Source organism: Bacillus rossius (genome assembly GCF_032445375.1).
Source record: "Bacillus rossius redtenbacheri isolate Brsri chromosome 4 unlocalized genomic scaffold, Brsri_v3 Brsri_v3_scf4_2, whole genome shotgun sequence".
NCBI lineage: Eukaryota > Metazoa > Arthropoda > Insecta > Phasmatodea > Bacillidae > Bacillus > Bacillus rossius.
This window is the reverse complement of record NW_026962011.1, coordinates 311866-339126: the sequence shown is the minus strand read 5'-3', so window position 1 is coordinate 339126 and position 27261 is coordinate 311866. Positions and strand designations below refer to the sequence as shown.

Below are 27261 nucleotides of genomic sequence, written 5' to 3'. Positions count from 1 at the left end.
AGGCATTTCGTTCTCATTTTGGTTGTTAATGTCAGGAACACAGAGGCCATTTATCGTTCAACTCTGTTGAATGCACTTCTTCCCGGAGCATTTGTGGCAATGTAAATAGCATCCGAGTCAAAATCTTTAAAATATTGCACAGCTGATACTATAAATCTCTCTAATTTCAAATCTCGAAAACTTCTTTGAATTTCGCATTCATGAGTTAATTACCTTAAATCGTATAGGCGTATTGATATGTTGGTAATATTTCTAAGTTTTTCGCTTACATTTAAAGTTTCGCATTTAAATATTTTATATTTGGACAAGTGACATCACGAAGCTTATGTAGCCTCCTACCCCTTGTCACACAATGTCACACTTCGTCGACCACCTCCCCTCCCCTTAACGCATGGCGTTATTTAGGGATGGCCCTCAATGAGACCGAGTCTTATCAGTTTCAGACAAGAAACTCAAGAAAAGGTAAATAACAATGTTTTCAAATAACCTTTAAAAATCACACAAGACATCTTGCAATTCTGTCCTCCATATTTAATGTAACGTGTTCCGAAAACACTGAAGTTATATGTATGGAAGCTAACGACTTTATTTTTATTACACGTTTCACGTTTTCTCTTATGAAACTACCAAACAGTGAAAGCACATGAAAATTTTTAATGAAATTATAAAGAATTGCTTACTTTGAAATAAAAATTAACATTACTTATAGAAATAAGCCAAATGTAAATTGTTTCGACATTTGTATTGTTTCAAGTTGCAGGGTCGGCGATGTCTAGCGTCTGGCGTATTTTACCTATAAATTGCCGCAGTTTTATTGCACTTGTTGCATGTAGCGTCCTGTGCGTTTGCTTTCCTTGCGAAGTTTATATCATTAGCCTTGTAGCCAACTAGTGAACACCTTAAGGTGTAGCCAAATTATACTTGTTGATTTTATTTAATTTCAGACGCACGTGGTCACTTCTTAAACATAATTTACTACAGTTACATCCAATTGTTAAATGGTCATGTATTTCACACTTCTTCCACATGAAAAGCCGCTCAAGCCCGCTCCACAATGTGTAATGGGACTTCAAGAAATTTAGGTTTTAATATGCGTTCGCTGCTTCCACAGTGTGTGAAAACTTAACAAATGGTAATAAAGTGATTAAATTTTTCCGGTTACGAAAAAAATAAATTAACTGAAAATTTGTTGAGTTACGATAAAATAACCACGTTCATGATTTACACACACACGCCTACATGCACACACACATGTATATAAACATAATTATATAATTAAAAAACAAAGTAATGATTCTGGAGGCAAATTGAAAATAATGTCTTATAATAGCGAACTACATGTTAAAAGTTCTCAAATAAACTCTTTGAAAACAACCGCATACTCTATTATTTACTGAAATCCAGCGCTATTGGACGTCTACACTTTCAACTACCATGATTCACAACTGCGTTTGCTTTACGAGAACTTGCAAAACAAATCAGTGTAAAAACAACAACCCACAGGTTACATACAGGATTAGCATATATGAATGACCGGATGTAAAAAAATCATATTTTCAAAAATATTATTCTATCAGTGATACTGAAAATAAAAGAAAGAATTTCCAATTTCTTATAAAAAAAATCGTTCACTTCATGGCAGCTTTACCTTAGAACTTGATGATAATAGGAAAAAATTATGTGTTTATAAACCAAGTATACATGAATAGTTAATAATCGGGCATTTATATGTTTACATATCATGACCTAACTTCGTATTACGCTTCATATTCTAGTAATTTCATCACTGTAGATGCACAAAATGTACTAGTACTAGGCTCCAATTTATATATGGGTCAACCAGGCATTCGCCCAGATTTCCAGTTTTTGAGCGGCGAAAGAATTCGTGGTACGAAAAAAATTGGACAAAAAGGTTTGAGGGACGAGAAATAATGCCTAAAAATATAAATTACTAAATAAAATATCTTAGAAAAAGACATAAAATTCGTTTAATAGTATACTGTAACTCTTATTTTATTACGGTATCTATAACAGCCGTATAAAAATACTACAAGCATTAATTAAATTTAAAAAATACACACAGCCTTTGTCTTTGAAAAACCTTAGTATTTATTTGCATAATATGCTGTTTTAAAACTTATTATAAATAAGCTTGACTTTGAAAAGTTTTATTATTTTTGCGGGGAACTGAAAAGAAAGGGGGGCGGCTAAAAATTATTTTCTCAGAGCGCTGGCTCGTGAAATCGGGGCCTGGCTAGTACATAATACAAGAGCAACCAAATTACTAAAATAGTTTAAGATGAAATGTACTTATTTTCCACTTTCCCTACAACCAATTCTATAGATTTTGGTGGAAAGTCAAAATAATCCTCACAACGAATCAAGTGAAAGCTTACCATACGAAAATATCTTAAAAGAAATGTTTTGTACAAATAAAACAGAAAGGCTGTTTGCAAAACAATCTATTATTCACAAAAGCAAGGCTACGCACAGTTAAAACATACTTGTTTTTCCAACACTCGATCCACCCACTTAGATTTTAAGAACATATACTGAGAACTAAAATTAACCTAGCCAAACTCAAGAACTAATTATTCTTAGATGACGCTGTGGGCACTATTCATTTGGTTAGAATTCGTATACAAGGAGTATAAAATCTATATTGTAACACAAAAAATTAGGATAGGTTCCTAATATGGTAATTTTATAAAATAGCAGCTTCTTGTAAATAAGGCTAATACAAAACCGTCAAGTGGAAGATTCGTTGCGTAAATTCAGAAGAAGTAATATTTATTTGGTACGTAAGTAAAACTTTATACGTAATTAATAAAGGCAACCTAACTAACCTTTAACTTTAGTTACTGTTCAAATTGTTTTCCAGGAACCGCTACACTGTAATTTTCCCCTAAAACATTACGATGTGGCATACAAGTAATATATAAATGTATGTCCGGCATCTGGTGCCAGTACATTGTGTGTGGTTGAGGTCCATCATCTTGGATTGTGACTTCACGGCGGCCATCTTGCATGACCTTGACTTTTACCTCGGCCACTTTTTATTCCTGACAACATTTTGTTGGTGTTTTCCCTGTGCTCCTGGTTATTCCTGTCAAAACTTTTGTTGAATTTCTTAGCGTGCTTCTGGTTAATCATTAAAAAGTAGGTAATCATTTCAAGCATTTTTTCGATATGAGACATGCAATTGTATTCAGTTTTACGTTTAGTTAGTGAATTCCTGTTACCAAAGTACAACTACAAATTAAATCAGGTGAAACTCACACATAAATTAGATTTATCACTGAGTCGATTTCTATGTATTAAAACAGCTGAGAACCACAGCATGCAAGACTATTCTCCTTCTGCTTGAGGTCTAACAAAGCTCTCCTATTCCGATCGTGAGTGAGCATCCCGCATCTCGCTTAAAACATAACAAATAACGAATGTTTTATACTTGCATTATTATACAAGGTAAATTGTACTAGATGTATTCAGATATATTGTTTAAATTACGAACACTGTGAGCAATTGCATGAGGAGACATCTGTTGGTGAAAAGCAGATCTACTTGGAGATGAATTTTTCAACAAATGTAAAATTAACTCTAGCTGATGGTTTACTGAAATTCCTACTTGAATTTATGTTTTAGTTTGGAACACTCAGTATGCTTCTGACCACATTCACAGAAGCTAGTATGGATTCCGTAGCGATGTCTGTAGCCGTTATTGAACGGACACAAGTGTAGTTATTGTAGCAAGAAATTTACCTTGCAATAAATGTTAACCATCATGAGAGAAGCGAGTGTATTTTGGGACATTACCAAAAATTATTTAGTTGCACTCAGCATCATTTAGTTGATGAAATATCTTGAATAAACATCACAAGATCTGTACAACCTAGCTAACTGATGATAACAAGAAAGTGAAATAAAGACAACACTATCCTAGATTTCATTAATGCTTTGAAATTAAATGCTAACGAAGAAAGTATCATATTTAATGGAAATGAAAAAAAAAATTATCAATAGCAAATTCAAGTCATCTTTTCAGAAATGAAAACAACATAAAAGCATCTGAAGCTGACAAGTTCGAATAACGTGATGACGCACTTGAACCTTTCAAGATCAAAGACCAAGCTGAAGCACCTGAATCTTACAAGATGGACAATTGTGATGAAACACTGAGACCTAAACGATGGAAGCGACATGTTAAAATTATCAATTCTGATCATTTTCGTGATGATCAATGGGACGATTATGATTATAATAACTATGAGGCTGGTTTTAAAACAGAAGACTATCGAGTTTCTCAGGAGATTGGCAGTAAAAGCGCAAAGAAGATGGAGGCAGCAGCAGAAGATATTGATTACATAACATGAGATGATCCTAAAATATTGGTCGATACGTTAAGACTTCTAATTGCTTCCCAAAATGTTAAAAATATATCCATCACTAAAGAAAAATGTACTATACTTTATGAACTAAGATGTACGGGATAGTAATATAATGCCTTGTTTTACCTGCAAGTGTGTTTTATTGAAAAATAAATTATAATTGGTATTTTGAAAAAAAAAATGTTTTATTTCTTGTATTTTAATTTATCGCCTAAGATTGTTTTCTCACGCTACAATTTCTAACTAAAATATGCAATAATCGTCACCAAACAAAATAATAAGTAACAAAAAAGTCTTCTCAGCAATCGAGACAGTTTCGGGCTAAATATGATTGAAACCAATTGGAGCCAAATTCAGTTGTAGCTGTTGTCGAGAGTTGGAGCCATTGTAGCCATTGTAGCCAGTTGGAGCTGCTGTAGCCATTGTAGCCGTCGTAGCCAGGTGGAGCTGTGGAAGCTAGAGCAATTTGGAAATGTTGATTAAAATCTTTACTCGGACTGGACAGTAGCAGTCGCAACAACGACAAAGACCTTGATGACGTATTACCATCACCAATTGGAGGTTCTTCAGTTCAGTCTGACCTATCACCTACAACAACAGTAATGCTGACTATCGTTAGTATAGATCATTGTGGAGGTCTACCATCGTCGGTTACATACTAGAGGAGACTTTAACGGGTGCAGTGTCATTATCAGCAGTAAAACATAAGTATCGAAAACGAATATATCGTGGTTCGGATACGCTTGGTCTACAAGGCTGACATTGTAAATTATCTGTTCGAACAGTATGCTGAGAACCGATGTATTGGATCTTTTGGTTCGGGATACTTTGTCTATACCTGAAATGGTACATGAGTAAGCTGAAGGGGTTTCCAAACATTTTGGTGTGGAGACGCTTGTCATACGGCCTGTCTAGAGAGACGTTTCGTTGTAAGGCCAACTATCCAATTGTCAGAAGGTAAAGAGAGAAATAAAAAATATATTTTTTAAGTCTAAAACCTCTTTTTTTTTCATCGACCAAGGTTCGAACCGAGGACTGAAATTGATTGATTCAATCTATATATTATTTGGCTAATATTATAATATTTGGTTGATTTTTTCTCGATTTTTTATTTAATAAGTACAGAATTTCAATATGGCGACCAAACCTACATCTGCGGCTCACTGGAAGCTAATAGATCACGACAGTGAATATAAATTTTTTGCATTTTTAAATGAATTAAATTAAATTAAATTTTTAACATAAAACTTTATTTGTATTGGTCAAGGATTGAACCAAAGAATTAAATAATCAATCGGGTCAATCATTACATTAATGGGCGATTTTTTTTATAATTTTGGAATAATTTCCGGATATATAGGTTAATAATTACAGAATTACAATATGACGGCTATGATGTCGAAAAGATGGCGGAAGTGACAACATTGTTGCAATAAATGCTCCTGCACTCTTGCCAACATAGCAGTAGCGCTCTATAGTAAACGGCTGGACACTAACGTGCCTGGTAGCAAGAACTGAAAACAAAGATGGTGGCAGCGCCCTCTAGCATATGGTTGGTGTACTACGTGACACTCGCGCTCCTATTATTGTGAATTGAATACAAGTATGGCGGCAATTCACTCTAACAAATTCTGCTATTTTTATTTCATCATATTGAAAATATTACAAGTCCGAATATGCGACATTTTTTATATATACCTTATATAATTCTCAGTCTGTTAAATGTCTCGATGGTCATGTGGTAAAAGGCGTATGTTTCTAATCCAGAGTTCCGAACTGCCATGGTTCGAATCACCTAACTGCCAATGTATACAGTATAAAAAATTAAATTTAATATGTCGTCAAGGGTCATAACCTCATTAGTAGGTAATGGAACATCGAACTTATGTACATGAGACAGAGAGTAGCTGACACACACTAGGAAAAAATAGCAGAAACAAAAATGGTAGACATTACATAATCCAAGATGGCGACCTCCAGTAGAAGAAAGAAAAGAAAGATGACAACTTCAGGCAGATAAAAACAAGATAATGGAAAAACCAGATTGCGGCCGTAAAGAATTGGGGCATTCGATTTTAAGATGGTGGAAAGTTTCAGAAACAAAATGGTATATTCCAATATGGCGGCGATATCATAGTCAAGGTCATTCAAGATGGCCGCCGTGATGTCACAATCCAAGATGGCGGACTCCAAACACACTACGCACCGACTTCAGTTTCCGGACATACATTTATAAACTTCTCATGCGGAATGTTAGAAAAAAGGTTTATTTTGAATGCATACTTGCGTGAACTTCTTATTCATTATAAATACTTTTTTTGTTAAGAATTCTTAAAAAATATATCAAAAGGAGTTTTGTGTGTTTCAAGGGAAAGGACCTACTGTTAATTTCAGCTGCAAAAAAAAAAAAAGAGTCAAAATATGACAAAACATAACAAGTGAATAATGTTCAAATTACTAGTTAATGGAGTGTAGCACTATAAGGCAAAAAGCCACAGACTGATATAATGTAGGTCTTCACATAACATAACCAACCACAGACATTCAATTAAGTTAATGTGTCACAGCATTTTTCTCAAGAAAACAATTAGTTAATTCATTTGTGAATCAACTACTCGCACTTGGCAATGAATTAGTGAAAGTGTTAATTCAAAGTCGAGTAAATAGTTATCTGGTTGCAAGCAATAGAGCTTAAAATTTTTGTCCAAATCACCTTATACAGTTCTTACTTTTAGAGTAAAGTAAATAAGAAAAGGGAATTTTTTTTTCACAGAACCATTAAAATACATAATATTAAATTTTTACGTTTATTGTGCGAAATACGGAATAAAAAATAATCTAATAATTAATTGATGAAAAACCGTATTTTGTTAACACTTTACTATAAAAAGGGGGGGGGGGGGGGGGAAATGCCGTAGTACGTAAATTTCAACTTATTTACTAAGACATTGGAAACTTAAAAGTCTGTAGACATAATACGCTGCAATCTTACGTGATGGAAGAGAAAGTCCGCGAGAGATAGTAAAATTTCTGATTTAGACGTAGGGCATAACGCAGGTCACACCGAGCAGATCGACCCGCATTTTCAGCCACATGAGTTACTTTGAAATATGAACTCGATTGAAACTTCTACGAGCCGAAGAAAAGAAACAGCAAATTTTCCTAAACTATTACTAATTCAAAGTAATGATTAATATACAAACGGAAAATACCCCTGCAAAATTTTTATAATATTAGTCAAAAATCGTTATAAATAACTACTGGTAACTCATTCAAAGATATGAATAGGTATATTAAACGAAAATAGTTATCGAATTTTATTTTAGAACTATGAAAATAGGTTACGCAAACAATAAATTAATCACAGTAACAAAGAAAAAATTTGTAATAAAATATATACTTTAAATTTAAAACCTTATTCCCGTAAAAATACTACATTATCTCACATCAAGTAATGAGAGTTACTCGGAAATGCACTACGTATAATACAATGACGTAGCGCAAACGCGAAAGCTCAGGTTCGAAATCATTTCATGAATCTTGATTTTTTACCACCTCTCCAATGACCTAGCCGTCATGTTGGAACCAGCTGTCTGGCCAAACGTTTTCTGCATCCCCAGTAAACATTTCTTGTGCAGTATTGCCCCGGAAATCAACAGGAAAATAGTACCTTGATATAAATTTTATGAAATGGAAAAATTAAATTTTTATGTTCCTCATATATAAAATTTGCAATGCTTTTTATATAAAATGTTTTAAAAAGATTTAATAACTACCCTGCGTCTGAACATTAATGTTTCTGCTTTCTCTACATTACGTGATTTCTCACTTATTAAAATTTTAACGATTATTTTACATACATCCTGTATTTATATTCTAAAGATTATATTTAATGCTACATTTAAAAATATGTAAAAATTTTATATTAAATAAATGGCACTAATGTAACCTTCTAGAGAAGAATACCTAATGACGCTACAACAAAAGTACTTCAGATAATACAAGTTCAATTTATATATATATATATATATATATATCGTTTTAAATTTCCGTCAACAGTGACGTCATAGAAACCGGGAAAATTAATTCAATTTTTCTTCTTCTTGGTTTTACTTGTAGTTATTTAAAAACGTGAATTTAGCCCAACGCTCATTATGTAATCAACTTAATTTATTATAGCTATACAAAAAAAAACTGTTTTACTAACACATATTAAATCATAATCATTGAAAACAGGAATAAAATAAACGTGTCGTTCAGATGTGGCGAGCAAACCATTAGCTGAAGTCAGTTTAGCTCTGTGTGGAACTAACAGCGCCATCTATAAAGAGAAAACCAAACTGAACACGAAAGTAACTATTTAGCCACAAGAGTGCAGCTCTGAAAGCAGGGAGTGCAAACAAAAATATTTCTCACTACAGTCCTTTCAAAATATTTACGCCTTCTCATTCAAATTCTAAGTAACGTGATTCGGCGTTATGTGTTTCTAAGTTACGTGTTTCTAAGTTATGATCGTTCTAAGTTGTGTGTTTCTAACTTGTGATAGTTCTAAGTTGTGACTTTCTACGTTACGAAGTTTCTAAGTTGTGTGGTTCTGCGTTGCGTGTTTCTAAGTTACGTGTTTCTAAGTTATGACAGTTCTAAGTTGTGTTTTCTAAGTTATGATAGTTCTAAGTTGTGACTTTCTATGTTACGACGTTTCTAAGTTGTGTGGTTCTGCGTTGCGTGTTTCTAAGTTACGTGTTTCTAAGTTATGACAGTTCTAAGTTGTGTGTTTCTAAGTTATGATAGTTCTAAGTTGTGACTTTCTACGTTACAACGTTTCTAAGTTGTGTGGTTCTGCGTTGCGTGTTTCTAAGTTATGTGTTTCTAAGTTATGATCGTTCTAAGTTGTGTGTTTCTTAGTTGTGATAGTTCTAAGTTGTGATTTTCTACGTTATGACGTTTCTAAGTTGTGTGGTTCTGCGTTGTGTGTTTCTAAGTTGTGTGTTTCTAGGTTATGATCTTTCTAAGTTGTGTGTTTCTAAGTTACGTGGACTTTTCCAAGTTTTCTAAGTTATGACAGTTCTAAGTTGTGACTTTCTAAGTTATGTGTGGTTCCCGAGTAGGGCCACCTGAAAGGAGAATATAAAAATTAGGAATTTCAACATTATAAATTTATAAAAGAAGTATGAAATTTCATTAAAAAACGGTTTAGCGGTGTTAAAAATCAGTAAGAAATATTTCAAACAAAATAGAACTTTATAAATTTTTTTTTACATTGAATTTCTTATATGAATACATGTGTGTGTGTATATATATATATACACACACACTTTTTTAACTTTATAAAGCATTAGCTTTTGCCCGCGGCTTCGCTCGCTTTAAGAAGTATTATTATTAATTAGGTATAGTTTTTGCGGCTTTACTTGTGTAAAAAATTAGGGCCTACAAAACTTCTTTGTACACAATATTCTTAACTAATCTGTCATTAGGCGCTAAAACTATCAAGCTATTGGGTGAACTTACTCGTGAGCAAGCAACATAAAACTGTCCATGAGAGAAGCAATGTTCTCTCATTCAATACCCGCAAATTTGAGAGTTTGCCCCTGAGACTTGTTAATTGTCATGGCAAGCAGACTTTTAGGGGAATCTGTAATCGTTTAAATTAGAATGGGATATCATTAGGTATTAATGGTATTCGTGGTATAAATACTGTTTCCTCTCTCGCACACCCAGTTAACATAGTGGCTTCCACTATATTGCGATGTAACGCTTTCACTTGCAGTCTCGTACCGTTACAAAGTTTTGGTGGTTTTAAATTTCGAAACAACATAATTGGAACGCCCACATGCAGAATAAGCTTATGATAAGGCAAACCTGGCGGTTTCAATGAATTAAAAAATTCTACAGGGAAATTAGTAGCATCATCTGTATTAACCACAGTATCAATCGAAGTATAGACCTTTCTTCGCCCTCAAACGACATGAGCAGGATATCGTTGATAGCTGCTGCTTGATCGTTCTTTTGAGTAATTATGGCACGCTCACATAACCATTCAATAGGCTTGTCATGTATATTAATAATGTTTGGATAAACTTTAGACAGCAATTCTTGAACCGTAGTAACAACTGTGCACAATTCTTCCGGGATGGTTATCATTCCATCAAACGATGGAAAATCACCATTACCGATTTTAAGAAGGAGATCTGAAAATCTACCAGCAGACTCATCCCCGCCCAAATGTGCTCTAATATTTTTAGAGAGCTTAAGAATATTAACCTGGGGCCACAAATTAGATTTCTTAATGCACGACTTTACTTCGTCAGCTCTGGTTCCTTTTGGCACCACTGGTAGAGTCTGCCGAAAGTCTCCGGCCAGCAAAACTGTTATGCCACCCATTAATTTTGTATTACCCCTTATATCCCTTAGTGATCTGTTTAAGGCTTCAATACCACCTTTATGAGCCATCGTTATTTCGTCCCACACGATTATTTTTGTACTCTTTAAAACTTCAGCAAAATTACTTTGTTTGGAGATGTTGCAAATGGGAGTCTCGGCAGTGATTAAATTGAGTGGTAACTTAAAAGTAGCATGAGCAGTTCGACCACCTTCGAGTAATGTAGCAGCTATGCCGGACGACGCCACAGCCAGGGCAATGCCGTGAGTACTTCTTACTTTCGCCAAAAGTAAATTAATAAGGAAGGTTTTACCAGTTCCACCTGGAGCGTCTAAGAAGAATTTTCGACCGTCATTTGCATCTACAGTTGTGATAATTTTATTGTATACTTCCTGTTGCTCTTCATTCAAGGATGCTTCATTTTTTCTAACTGTGTCTTCTAAGGCCACTGTATCGTAACTGGTCTCCTTCACGTACTCTCTATTTTCAAAATGTATTGTTGTTATTGGCTGAGGTAATCCATACTCTTTAAGAGGACGGCCGCCTAATGATAATACCTAATACGGCATCCTCTAATACCGACAGGCATTTGTTAAATATCAGGTCCGATGAGTGCTCTACATCCACGTCACCTTGCCTTTCCAGTTGTTTTTTAAAGTCTTCAGAAAGGTATTCTTTGTATTTTTCCCAAAGACATAAGGGGTCGGAAACCTGGCAGAACAATAAAATGATAGCAAAAAGCTCTCGAATCATATGCGGTGTTTGACAAAGTGCTGCCTCTTCAAGAGCTGAATCCAAATGCCGATCATCTTCGAGTAGACCTAGAGCCTTGCACGCGGATTGGAAAGTGGGATGTAAGTAACCATGTACAGTTTTCAACGCTTCAAATGAAATTGGGCCTCTGATCTCATGTCGAAGTATTCGAAGGTCGTAGCATTCTGTATTGTTTTGATGAACAGTATAAACCCTACCTAGAACGTGTTCTTTTTTGACCCCTGACCATCCTTCAACATTCACTCCTCTCTTCCTTCTCTGAAACGATCGCTTGTTCCAAACGTAATACGCAGGGACTTCCGAGTATAGCAATGTTTTTGCAAAGTCATCCACGTTACACAGATAGAAAAAGGAGAGGAGTGTAGTTGTAGGAGGACTACTCAATTTGTCGTACAAGTTCTGCTCATTAAAATAAATTCTCTGTCCATTTTCTAAATGGACAGCAAGGTGCACTACAGGAGGAAAACGCTCATGTATTGGGAATTCAAGGATTCGCCAAACTGCTTCAGCTGAACTGATATATCGACCACTTGCAAGTAAACGTACCTGATCTGATCCTTTATTAACATATTTTCAAACGTATTTGATTGACTTCACTGAATGGCAATAATCTACGTTCATGTGAGCGTTACATGTTCTTAATAGCACTGGATTATAAGGAACTACCCAATGATAATCTATTGTAACACCCTTGATATTGACAGAGAATCCACCGTCATCCCAGAGAACGTCTCCTGTACTGCGGATAACCATCATCACCGGTTTGAGTTTCCTTTGGATAACGTTTGCTGCACGAATTATCTTTCATGCATGGAGAATTTCGGTTTAAACTTCCACAGGGGCCATGTATCATATTACTTTTAACAATTTCGTAAAGCTCAGGATCACGATCGGGGTTAGGTATTTCAGCACAAATAATATTGTCAATTTGATCCTGAGTGATGCGATGTTGAAGCCATAAAAGTATATGAATATGCGGAAGACCTCGCTTTTGCCATTCCGTCGAATACATATAGCATCTCACTTCACCGAATATTTTCCCTTGTATAAACAAATCCATGACCTTTTTTACCTTTAATCGAAAGACACGCGAAATAATATCGTATCGATCATGAGATTTTTGTCCTGAAAGTAAGTGCTCATTTATGTCACTCCAGCGTGGGTTTCATGTAAAAGTAATTAAAAGGTCGGGACGACCGTATGTCTAACATAGGTCATAACGTCTTGCGTTTTTTCATGCATGTATCTTGGTCCACCAGTAAAAGATGATGGAAGTACTACCATTTGTCCCAGCTGATTTGCTTCAGTATCTTGCCGTCCAATTGCATCTTTTAAATGAATATAATTATCTGCGCGCAATTTGGCTTGATTGTTTTTTATGTAGTTTAGTCTTTCAGTTTCTATTTTTGCGTATTCATCTACCAAATATTGACTAAAAAGAGCATGATATTTAACCAAAAAGTTATCTTCTCCTTCTCTGATCATTATTCTGTATGAAAAAAAAACTTACAGCAGAGACTGTTTTTTTCAAGGGCAACTTAGTTGTGGGATCGCATTGTGGTATGTTGATTGAATAGCCATCATCCCCCCAGCAAAACATCAACGGGTACTGCAGCGCGTTATAAGCTCGATGTATCTCACTGATACGCTGAAGTGAGTTACTTCGGCTTTCGAGGATAATGTCTCTTCGGTCAAAATGCTGATCTACCAATACAACAGCCACTTCATTTGCCGTTGGTGCATTAAATCTGCCTCTGTGTTCTCTTTGTGGTTTTTTATCTGCACGTATTAGTAGGAGTGACGAAGGAGTACTGGGACCGATGTAAACATTGAAATGTAAACATTGCTCACGCAATGTTGACGCCTTGGAAAGACGTCAACATTACGCAAACACTGTTATGTAAACACTGGTCACAGTACCCCCCACCTGGAGGCCGCCATTGTTGTTGACATTGGCTACCAGGGCGCGCTACCGTCGCAGGAGGCCGCCATCTTAGTACATCCTATGGTTACCGGAGCGCGCCACCGTCGCTCCGAAGGTGGGAATCGTATACAAAAAACCTGGGCGGCGGATGGATTTGATCCCTGGGACGCACCAACGTCGTGGTTAGGAGGCAGACGCCTTGACCACTAGACCACAAGACCATTTGAGGAGAGTAGAAATAAATAAGGAAGATATGCTTAACCAGCCATGTTTTTAAATTTCCAAAAAACAAATATTCCGCCATGATGTATGCCTAAAGCAAACCCCCACCATTATGCTTAAAGCAAACCCCCACCACTCCACAACCACCGCCATGTTTAAATATCGAATAAAAAAATGCTTAAATAATGCAACCATACTAACCCCGAGTATGCTAAAATAAATTACCGCCATATTAGCTATGACTAAACCCCTCCACCCCCACTCCGAGTATGCATAACCGCAATGTTTAATTCCCAACCGTCAAATTTCGAAAAAAAAAATGCATAAAACCCCGCCACTCCACAATCGCCGCCATGTTTAATTTCCAAAAACAAACGCCACCACACCCACACTACCAGTATGCTTAAACAACCCACCCCCCAAGTATACCTAAAAGAAACCCCCGCCATACTAGCTATGTCTAAAACTTCTGCCGCAATGCTTAAATAATGCCGCCATACTAGCTATGACTAAATACAAACACCCGGGAGCAACATAACCTCAAAAAGGCGCCATACTAGCTATGGCTATCCCACCCCCACCACCAGTAAGCTTAAAAGCCCCGCCATACTAGCTATGACTAAATAGAGCGCAACATAACCTCAAAACCCCGCGCACAGAGAGCGACCACCATGTTGTCGCCGCGAGGACATAATGTCAAGTGAGAACCAAAAAGAAACCTCAAGCCATCTTATAGTACTTGTCCAGAAAGAAAAAAAGTAACGTAAATTATGCTTTAGTGGTAGCACTTGTGCAACACGCCAAGTAATAAACATAGTGTAAAATAAAAAATGTAATAAGCCTAGTTAAAAAAAGTAGATCACCGTATAATAGTACGGGACCAGAGAGAGATACAATATGCCATAGCGATAGCATGAATAAGCATAGTTAGGACAAAGACTATTACGTTACGTCAAGTAAAATAAATATTGTACAAACGTTGTGTAGTAATTGGCTATCTACCAGTGTGTTAAGTATTAAGCATAGTTAAGTATTAAGCATAGTTAGGAATTAAAATCCCACGCCATAATAGCTATGCCTAAACCACCATGTATAAAATTAAAAAATATATATATATTTACCGCTATGCTTAAACCGCCATGTTGTATGCGTAAAACACCCACCCCCCACCCAAAGTATGCCTAAAAGAAACCCCCGCCATACTAGCTATGCCTAAACCGTCATATTTAAATTCTGAAGAAAATAATTAAACCGCCATATGTAAATTTCGAAAAATAAATAAAATTCCGCCATGATGTATGCTTAAAGCAAACACCCATCCCAAGTATGCCTAAAAGAAACCCCACGCCATTATGCTTAACCGCCATATTTAAATTCCAACTGCCATGTTTAATTTCCAGTATGCTTAAAAGCCCCACCCGCCATATTAGCTATGACTAAATAAACATAACCTCAAAACCCCGCGCAGAGAGAGAGATATGTTGTCCGCTGAGACGTCACGCACAAAATGAGCAATTATAATTCCCACGTCATATTATAAGCATAATAATGTCTTTAAATACTTAAAAATACAAATTTTACCAACACTGAGTGTGGAACAGAAGCCCGCTTGTGAATAAGCTATAGTGGAAGCACCGGCTCTCTGCCAATGGCATAAGCATAGTTAAAATCTATAATATTGTAAAGACAGAAAATAAGCATAGTTAAAATTAATAATACCGTGAAAACAGAAAAAAATAGGAATAGTTAGGACAATGACTATTATTTTACGTCAAGTAAAATAAATAATGTACAAACATTTTGTAGTAATCGGCTCTCTGCCAATGTGTTAAGTATTAAGCATAGTTAGGACAAAGACTATTACTTTACGTCGAGTACAAACGCCGTGCTGGAAGCCTCGCTCGTGCGCCGGGCATAGAAATGTATTAAGGGACCTCTACAGGTAACACGAAACGTTCAGTAATTAAAAATAAAACGTAGCTGCGGCACGATCGCCAGAAACAAATTACGTATGGTACCGAGGTAATAAAAAAAATAGCAAATAAGCATACATAAAAAAAACTCACCGGAACGCATCCCGCCCACGCCGGCGATATGTAACAAATAAATGTAAATAAAAGTTGTACAAACACCCGTGTAGGAAAGAGTGTTGAACGATCGCTCGTGCGCCGTAGCGTTAAGTAATAAACAAAATACAATGTAGATGCGGCACGAACACCAGAAAGAAACCATATAGGCATAGTTAAAATAAAAACAGTTCTAACCCTCCAAATAGCGCTCTGCAACATGTAACAATAAGCATACATAAAAGAAAAACTCACCGGAACGCACCCCCAGGCAACGTGTAACAAATAAATTTAAATAAATGTTGAACAAACGTCCGTGTAGGTAACATCGCTCGTGCGCCGTAGCGTTAAGTAATAAACATATTTAAAATAAAATAAAAACCGCACGGAGTGGGCGAAGACCCAGAAAAACAAGAACACACACCCGCTCAGCTGCGGCACGAAGCAAATAAGCATACATAAAAGAATAAAAACTCACCGGAACGCACCCAGTCCAACCCGGCGACATGTAATTAAAAATAAAAACGCAGACGAAAAGATATATAAAAAATAGTAACACCTATGTACCCCGTGTAGAGTGCAACCCGCACAACCGACAGCGTTTAACGATAAGTAAATTATAAAATATATTACAAAGCGGGAACACACGTCTGTACTCCGTAGACGCACTTGTGAAACTGTTGACAAATTCCTGGTGCGACGAAAGCCAGCGAGAAAAGAAAGTTATTTTTCGACCCTGGCCCGCCGCGTAATATAGGAGCTTGCAGCAGATTTCACGGAACACGCCTAAGTGTGGAACACAATTAAAAACGTACAGCCCAGTGATACATGAAACCGCCGAACGCATGTGACAAAAAAAATTACCATAAATAACAAAAAAACAATTAAAACATAACAAAAACAATCAAAATGCACTCACAAACGCAATACAGCGCAATGCAGATAAAACCTCAGCAGTGAAAACTCCCATGAAATAATAAAATCGCTTATTGAGACAGCATGATGCAAAGAGTAAAAAGACATCCCTATACGTAAAATAAAACAAACGCGTAAATAAAGATATGACGTAATAAAATAAACAATTGACAGCAAAAGCAAGAAAGGTTATAAAAATACTAATTCAGTAACACATTGATGAAATAAATAAGGACGGACCCCCAAATACCACTAGGCTAAACACAACCCATAAGTAAATCACAATAAACCAAAACCAGAATTTTAAAAAAATCTATCTACGAGAACAAATACCACACTCTCCAACACACCAAATGGCATGACCCGATAAATGACAACACAAATAAATATCAATAACCATAAATACCTACATAATCAAAATATGTTATTAAGCAACCGAAAAATACACCACAGCCCACATAAGACCTCGCGAACGAACGGCACAACACCAGAGACAAAACATGCTATTCCCATTTGTTAAAAAGACGCACATACGAGTCTTTAGTGCTAGCCCAGCTAGTATACATTCATTAATAAATATAATTCGTTATAGTATTTGTGTAGGCAATAAATAGGAAGTACAAAGCGATATAGCCACAAGACGTTATTAAATATAGTAATAAAGTGTAAGTATAGCCATTAAATAATATACATGTAAGTAAAACGTGTTATACCCTAAACTAAATATCTGCAGGTTTATACAGTCAAACTTTGTAGGAATATAAACATAAGTCGTTTGAACGATCTGTGTAATACATATGCTTATCATCAGCTCTGACTAACTTGTCCTTCATATAAGAAAACATAGCATGTTATTCTAATAAACTATGTATCATTGCAAGTATAAAGACCGCAATATACTGGTAACTCATTTTCAAATAGTCATACCATCGTTTCTAAATAACCATACAAAAAAATATTAAGTGTTGTCCATCCTTCCCTTTCGCTCACGAAATAGAGTGTGGTCTAAATAAGGAGTGAAAGAATATTATATGAGTCATGTTGTAAATGCTTATAAGATTATTGTTAACTTTCCATCAAGGCTAGATGAATAATCAGAGACCAACTATAGACTTCATACTAGTAAATAATAATAATTAAGGATATATCGGGGTAAATAAAAAAATAACCTATATAACTACATCCCAATAAGCACAGGAAGCTCTGGCGTTAATAACAAAATGTAAAATAAAAGGTTACTGGTTCAGTTAAGAATCTATATTCTACTACTATGCATTCCATTAAGCATAAGAAACACTATAATCCCATTCCGATGAAACCTGAATAGAACACACCAGTAATGTTTGTGAAAGAACACACAAGGATATTCATATTAATAACCACTTAGCCAAAATTCGTTTACAGACATAGCAAACACCGCTTCGACGATGGTCCAGGACACGACAGACGCCTCGGCGGACCACTAGTAACTTTCACATTGCTTGAGGGCAGACGGAAATAAGTATTGTTTAATACAAACACGCAGCGTCCTCCGAACACAAGCCCCCCAGCTGTAATGCTGGAGAAAATAATATATTAAAATATGTTTGCCCTTGCAAACTATTAATTACGCCACCCATGTCTTTAAACCATGTATCGTGAACGACGAAGCCCGACAACAACTTTCAAGTGACAAGGAGTAAAGAAGGAAATAATAATTACATGTGGTGTACGAATTCTCATTGCCCACCAACTATGTACTACCTACTAGTGCTAATCCATTTATTGCCAGACATAAAATAACCAATTTTTTTTCTATATATAATAAATATAGTGTCAGGATAATACTAATAATAAGTATTGAAGTAACTGAAGCATTTACACAAACAAAACTGTATATTTCTCATCATAAACGTTCCTTGAATTTGTACCCCCACATATATAATTCGGTAATATTATCATAATATAGTTATCAGAAATAACAAGTCAACTCGAAAAAACCAAACAACGCCTACAGGCATATTGCAACCTACATCGAAACGAGCACAAGACTCAAACCCAGACACTTCATAAACCCACAGAGATGGTCAGGAGAAATTACATTCCACATACTACAGAAGCTGTACTAAAAAGACACATGTATGCCAATGAGAACAGGTGTAACCGCCATAACTGAAAGTATTACATAAAAGAAACAATACAGGAGAATGAACTAAAAGAGCAATTTCAAAAGTCTAAACTGAACAGAAAATTAGGTAAATATTGACGTATACACATGAGAGTACAATTAAGTAGAAATATATACTTTAAAAAATTACATTACCTAGCGTAAGAAAAATGCATTCAGAAAGACCAGACATGAATTCCCCTCGCAAAATGTTCAATGGTAATAGTCACAATCCCATAATAACATACATGTGAAATAGAAAGAGTTAGACACCGACTTTAAAAAGACAACCAATCGTTAAAGACGCGTAAAAGTTAAATGACTAAGCTAAATTAATATAATGAAGCGTGCAACAAAACACGTTTCCTATACTAAATGTCACATCCCAAATAAATTAAATTCATTATTTAAAAGAAAAAGGTTTTTTTTTGTTCACCTAAACGAAACTATAAGGTTCAAAAACCCATATGGAAGAGAGATTCCGCATTATAATTAAGTATATTGAAAGGAATTGCGAACTCTTGTTCGCACAAATCATTTTAATTATGTATGTTCGCACACAAGTTGAGAAAAATGGATTAGTGTAAGAAATTTGATGTTTGCTCAAGTGCTATGTAGTGACAAGAAACGATAAATACGGAATTATGTATATTTAGATACCAACCATACAATTATAACAATTTAAATACGAAACATATAAAAAAAAATCCTCGGGTATGTCCTATATCTAGAACCATACTGTCACCACTAGTTGCCTGTACACATAATGAAGTAATAATAATAAAACATCCAGTGGTTACAAACAGAAATATTACAAAAATATGCACTTAACAATGACTTAGGTTATCCAGAAGCATATAGATATAAATATACAACTAAAAAGCAAACCAAATTACCAATAATATGGAATCACTTCAAAAAAGAAAACAAAGTTCAGACATTACAAACACAGAAAGGTGAAAAAAAAAACGCAAATAGATCAGTAAGATGAAGCTTCAAAGGCCAAGTCCCTCGCGGATAAAGGATGATAATCATTGCAGTAGCACACATTGTCCCACATACGTATCGAAACACAGGGTTAGATCGTAACACACACACACGACTTCCAGGATGTTTCCACCATCATGTTTGGAACCTTTATACTTATTTTAAATTTAAATTTACATTGATTAACAACGAGAACTGTAATATATATATATATATATATATATATATACACATACACACACACACACACACAGCAGCACCGATAGTAGCTAAACACAACACACTTAATAGAATATTCTCCATCACGTTCACAAACCCATCCGTGAAATAAAAAAAAAATGAAGCAGCCAAGAAAAAGTATCGATATAAAGACCTTAAACTCTGCCGGCCACCGCAGCCCAGCATTAGTTGCCAGACGTGTCCTTCACAGACAGAAGGGGTTGCCAGTGCGCAACCATTATGTAATTATTGTAAAAGACTCAATTAAAAAAAAAATCAAACATGTACGTTAAACCAGGCTAGCATTCTCATAGTTTACGTGAAAACAGGCCGGAACACAACTTGGTAACATAATATTAACTATTCCTAAACCTTAAATATATACAATGTAAGAAATCGCACTAGCCAACTTAACACTCATATTCCACAAAATGTAAGTTCATCGAGATACAATGACACACGAATATATGCATGAATGATATATAAGTACTATACAAACCCCCCAAAATTCAAAACATATTTATCAAAGTACCCTTTCAATACTAACCCAATGAAACAGAAAATTCTATTACACCCCAAGCATTTCTATGTATATGAAAGTAAGCACAATTGAACTAGAAAAAATAAATATAAAAAAAATGCTAGCGAACACACACAGACAAATATTCATCATTGCACCATTGGGTGGAAAGAAGATAGTACCATCAATTTCATATTTACAGCCACATGCATTAAGAATATATACATATATATATATATATATATATATATATATATATATAATTATACTTTTATTAACCACACAGGAATCATTTAGTGTATAATCGTTGTGTAGCAAAATTAGGAGGATAAAATTAAATGTTTTTAAAAAAAAATCTAATTACAACTATTAAAATATGTGCGCTAACTCAAAATTGTAAAACCATTAATGAAAACCTACAAAACCTCTCTCTTCATATCTCTCTCTCTTTCTCTCTTTCTCTCTCTAATTCGCTCTATATACTGGTTGCGAAATTCCACGATTGATACAATTAACTACCCCCACACCGATGCATTGTAACAACTACATTCCGCTTTTGAGAGGGAAACGAGAGCAACTCGAGAACACTCGCAGACTCACAGCAACGTCCGCCACATTTACACACAGAACTAACCACTCGTACCCACCGGATGGGATACGAACCCCAAGCAAAAGGCAAATACCTCCGCTTAAACACAATAACAAGTGATCTAAATATAGAACGATAGTGCTAACGCGAGCAAACACATTGGTTAAAAACTTTTTAGAGTAATGGAAGCAATACGCTCTTCAATTCTGTGTGTCAACTCTGGAAAATCATGACGTAGCGGCGGCAATTTTACAACATCTTTTATAGAGAACCCTAAAGGAAAAAAAAAAATCTCAAAGTTAATGATGAAAACAAAAAAAAACGTAGTATTTGTCGGTCGATGGTAGTGAAATAATGTGAGATAAAACATTAAAATAATGTTAAATAAATATATTAATTTTTTACTATAAAATGAATCCACGTATAACCATAAGTTTTTGATAATAAATCAACAAATCAACATAGATTTAAATTAATTAAAAAGTTGTAATAATAAATTCTTAAAATAAATTTATTTCCTTTAACAAATTAACATATAGGTTTCAACTAATTAAAAAAAATAGTTTAATATTACAAATTTTAAAATCTATTCATTTTTATTTATTATAAAAGGACTCTGCTTTTAACCATTAGTTTTTGATAATTTTCAACAAATAAACATAAATTTACAAATAAACAATAATTTAATTATTAAAAAAATTAATTCATAACAATATTATTAAAAAAATGTTTGCAGTGGACTGCAGTGGACATGGCTTGCAGTAAGTAAAAAATATATGTCTCTAATTTATTTTATATGTTCAATGTACCCTAGTTTGCTTGAAATGGTTGGCCTGTATTATCAGCCTGCAGTTACAAGATTCAAATTGTTTTAGCTCTGTTCATTTATATCTTGAAGTTGAAAAACATTCAATATAATGATAAAATTAAGCACGGCCATTGAAATATTGAGCCAGAATAATTAAAATGTAGCTGATTTTTAAACCAATAGGCATGTCAGAAAATATCTGTACATATTGTGGCGGAGGCCCTCGGTCTCCGTCAAGATCTACAAGATGTCACTCAAAATAAAAATAATAAAATAACTTCTTAAGATTTCAAAATAAACATTAGGGGGGGGGGGGGTGGTAGCAGTAGAGCTGGTACAGGGATTGTCTAACCTCATTAGGACAGGGGGTGAGGGTGTTGACTGAAAGAGAAAAAAAAAAGTATTATTTATTCCACATCGTTTCAGGTTTATTTCCGGTAAACTATGATCAACACATAAGGAAATAAATAAATAATGTAAATAAATAATTGTAAATAATGTCTAGCTACTCTGTAAACAATAAATAAATAAATACTCCTTTGAAATAAATAAACAAAAATTTATCCTCTTCTTAGCACGAGTATTACTTTTTAAAATAACATGATCATTCTTAACACACACCTCGACCCATCCTTAAGCTAAAATTAACGAAAGAAATTTTACATTACTGGATACCCCTAACTGCCTGCACTCCTGGAAAGAATCAAAACGTTAAGTCATCCTAACACAATTTGAAAATACGCCCACAGATGTTACAAGAGGTGAAGGAGAATTACGAGTTCGCCATTACTTACAACACCTTCGAACGGCAGCACGCAGCTACCCGTCAGGCCGGAGCTCCGACAGACCTCCAACACCTCACCGAGAAGAACCACCCTGGGCGCCCCCAGGGTGGCCCCCTTTATTAATTTCACCTCACATCGTCATCACGTCGAGAACACTCCACGCGAAAGCAAAAATTCCCGGCCGCGATTTCACAACACAACCCCCAGGCCGCCGACCGACGCTATCCCCCCCCTCCACCGGTCATGCCAGACTTGCATTTCTTCCACCAGGTTGCGACACAAACACCAGTGCATCAGGCGCGCGCCTGCGCGAGAACAGCAACGCAGCGAAACCAACCAGGGCGGCCAACGCTCCCGGAGATTCCAGGCCAGGATGTCGCAACCGCCCGCGTAGCTGGCCAGGCCCTCGGGCGGCGAATCATGCCACCGTCCCAGAAAACAGAGAGCGTTAGCAATCTACCGCACCAGGAAAACAAAAGTCAATGCCCGAGTGTCGCAAGCAAGTGTCAGGAACTCACGCGGGCTCACAAAGCACTACATGCGCATAGCCAAGTTCAATAAACCCTACACGTAAAATTTTACCGCATGACAATATGATGAAAATGCCAGCTCACTGTCCTTGTTAGAAACCAGTATCCATGGCACTGCTAAAGTTTGTGACACAAAGTTGCTGTGTTCAGATTGCAATCCTTGCAAGATCTGGCAGATCGTTAAAAACATCGGAAACTTGCATCTGCTGTGCAAGATAACTTTCTAAAAATTCCTTCTTGGTAACAGTATTGATAAGGGCAAGATGATTAGCAGTTGCGAACAGCTTCTCATCAACATTTTTGCTTACAATGTTTCGAGCAGCAAACAGTTCCCAAAGTGTGTTAAAGAATTCTTTAGCAGTATCTTTTTCTCTGAGGCTTTGTAGCTTGATGAGACACTTCACTTCTAATCTCTTGAGTTCATCTTTCCTATCAATTTGCTTACAGCTAAAGGGAGTTTTGAAAGGGCAGCAGATGTTTTGTCTCCAAAAATCCCCCTGCTAACCAACAAGAAATTATTCTCTAAGTCATACCATACAACTTAAACTAGAGTTTATAACTAAGAGTAACAAGAACCTTAAAGCTCCAGGATGTTTTCTATGAGTTTCATGTTTAAAATATCCAAGTTGGGAAATTACAGCATGTGTAAAATTGATGGAAGCTAGGAATGTTGTCTACTGACCTGTTAGGAATCTTTGTGTAGGTCTTCAGTCGGAAGAAGGAGAGGGTGAGAGGTAGAGGGTTGGCACAGCATGGCTGGACTGAGTATAATGTGAGTGGACACTGAGTTAGCTTGGTGTTTAATGATATATGAATACATTTGCCACTCATAGCTAAAGATATTATGGCAAGAAGTAATAACCAACCTTGATTTTCTGTTAGTGACAATGTATATAACTAAGGTTGGAATAAAGCTTGCATAGTCGGTAACCATGGTTAGTTAAATGTAAAGTAGCACTTGCAAAAGAAGAAAAGTGTCATACATGTGTTAACTGGTTCGTCTTGGCAAGCTTACAAAATAAAACATACATACAAAGTGCGTTTCATAAGTAATGTAACCAATTTTTTCTTGATGCAGCGATACACTGCAGCATGTTCTAACATGCTGGGCTTGATGGAAGGGGTTGTTATTTTCAAAACACATCCAGTCTCAGTCGCCTCCGAGCTGCCAGAGAGTCAGGACTTGCGATCCCGTGAAACCTGTTGTGAGTTAATGTAACACAGTGTGATGAATCTTTTTTGGAGCAACATTTCTTATAACATTTTGCGTCAAATTTATGAAGTCCGCCACCAAAACATTTTCATTAATTCAGCAGGCCTTTGGGAATGATTGCTTGCCTAAATTACTAGTTTTACGATATTAAAACTCGTTCAAGGAAGACTGAGAGAAGATTGCTGACGAACCCCGCAGTGGACTACCATCAAGCTCCTGAATCGACGAAACTGTGATGCATGTGCATAATTGTTTGAACTCTTACAGATGGTTGAGCCTTCAATTAATAGCACAAACTCCAAACATGATGTAAACAATTGTTTATCATCTTGTAACCAAAAATTTTAACATGAAAAAAGGTTTACTCCAAACTGGTCCCAAAAGTGTTGACTGACAAACAAAAGGACACGACAATGCGCCAAGTCACAGCGCTCTCTTTTTCAACGATTTCTTGGCTAGGACCCACACTCCTTTGGTGCTCCAGCCTGCCTACAGTCCTAATTTCCCATCCCCCAGCCTTTTTTTTTTTGAGAACAGATGCAAGTGCATTTACTATTAATGACAGTTTGGGTATGCAGTTACTACAGAAATGTGCCAATTTATTTAAAATAGCTCTGGCTAGAGAATTAAGTATAGAAAATTGATTGCTTAAAAGGAGTTCTGAAAGGGAAACATTGGGACACAATTTAAAAAATCTAGGCTAATGTTACATTGGCTTGCATGTTCTTATAGCACAGTATTTGAACAACTGATGAGGCTATGCAACCGTGTAACACCACTCAGGGCAATGGCAGCTGTGTGACCTCACCGACCAATCATCGGAGGACACAATACCATACCAAATTCCTTAACATCACATCGTGGCATTTCTGCAAAAAAAAAACCCATAAAAATCACAAAGTCTTCTCTGAGTAGCTGGCACAAAACCCTGATAATTTTACCTCCTCCCATGGAAGCTAATACCTACTGATTTTCCCATCATAAGAATACGTTCAGAAAGCACCAGAATATTTTGGTAATTAAAAAAAAAATACTAAGAAAATATGCACCGCCATGTTTTACTAATGTATATCACCCTTCCTTTTCAAAAAAAAAATAAAAATAAAAATTATATATATATGTATATTCCAGAAACATAATTATAGCTTCCAAATAAACACAAACGTAAGCTATGGGATTAAAAACAATATTTAAAGTAAATATAATATTGTAACTTGCTTTTTAACAAATACTAATTTGGCAAAAAAGTAGAAATCAGAAAAAAAAATGTTAAATGGATTTCTAAATTAAAATAGTTAAATATAAACTACAAAAATATATTAAGGATAGAAAAATACAAATATAAAACTAGGTCAACTTCCCTTAAATCTACATACATAGGCTAATATAATGATTACTGAAAAACATAATGGAATTAAAATACTCTGAAGAATGGGGGAGTGCTGGGACCTGCAGTGCTACATCGTCAATGAGCGAGGTACTATACAAACCAATACAAGTATTGACTGAACATGTCAAGACAAAACCAGTCATAATAGTGAGCAATGCACCATACAAACCAAAACAACAATATCCCAATCTACAAGACCCGCTCAGTAGAGTCAGTGACCAATGAAATATAAACCTATACAACAAATGACAGATGCTACAATGCACTCAGTGGCGTCATAGAGCAAGGCACCATATAAACTATTACAACTAATGACCGAAGAGGGCAAGCCAGACCTAGTCCCATGAGACACTAGTGCATGATGACAAATATTTAAATCTTCAGCGCTCCTGGTAGCAATAATTAAAGATTACAGTTATCACGTGCTAGCAAACAACAAAACACACAACTAACTATAACCCTCCAATATCGTCATAACATATGACATTCAGTAGATGGAGATAGGTTTCCCGTAAAAACTAATCACAAGTATGAACATTATAGCTTATGTTTCTTTATAGTGTATCTCTCTTACCTTGTTCATAACATATTCATTTAGCCAAATATCTAGCTAATTGGCTTTTGGATGTCCATTTTTCCAACTTTGTCCCTCCGTTCACCTGATACCCTTCACAGGAGATTTAATAAGGTGTTAAAACTGGCAATACTAGTTGTGAACTTCAGAACCTACATGGCTGCCAATATGGTTACTGGGACACCATACAAAATGGCTAACAGCAGACAATAGTAGCACTAAGCTGATTCAATATCAAAATGGCCACAGCTACTGACTTCCTCAAAACGACACCATTGTAACTTCTTCCCTTTCCTGAGTAATTTAATGCCCTATTTTGATAAAGATTTTAACAATAATATAGCTGCCACATATTTATTCATATCCTCTTCCAAGAAATCTTAAGATTTGAAAACATTTTAAGATAATCATCTAAAGACAAATGTACTAATAATCTAAGATTACTACTACCATCTTAAGCTATGTACCTTATCCATAATTCCACGCAGACAAAAAAACTCTTAATGCAAAAATCAATATAAATAAAATGTCCAGGTAAGATTATTTAGCTACATAATTTTCTTTTCCAATATTTCAATGCCTTTATAAAAGAACAGCTTATATTTTTTCATTTTTGGTCCATGACGCTAAGTGATATGAAGTTAAAATGCTCCTGGCTGGCATACTTTTGCTGAGTGGATTCGAAGCTGTGTGCTTTGATTTCTTTTAACAAGTAATATATTTACTGCTATATATTGAAATTAGCTCAGCATAAATAAAATTGTAAAAAATGTTAGTATTAATTTATTTATTTTTCAAATTTTCACCAAACTAAAATCAAAAGCAAATAAAT

At 35.5% G+C, this 27261-nt stretch overlaps 1 protein-coding gene across 4 annotated transcripts in view; it reads left to right on the top strand.

Annotated features, from left to right (window-relative positions):
• Positions 1 to 27261, top strand: part of LOC134541952 (protein hobbit) — a 440842-nt gene that overhangs the window by 184604 nt on the left and 228977 nt on the right. The gene's annotated exons all lie outside the window — the stretch shown is intronic.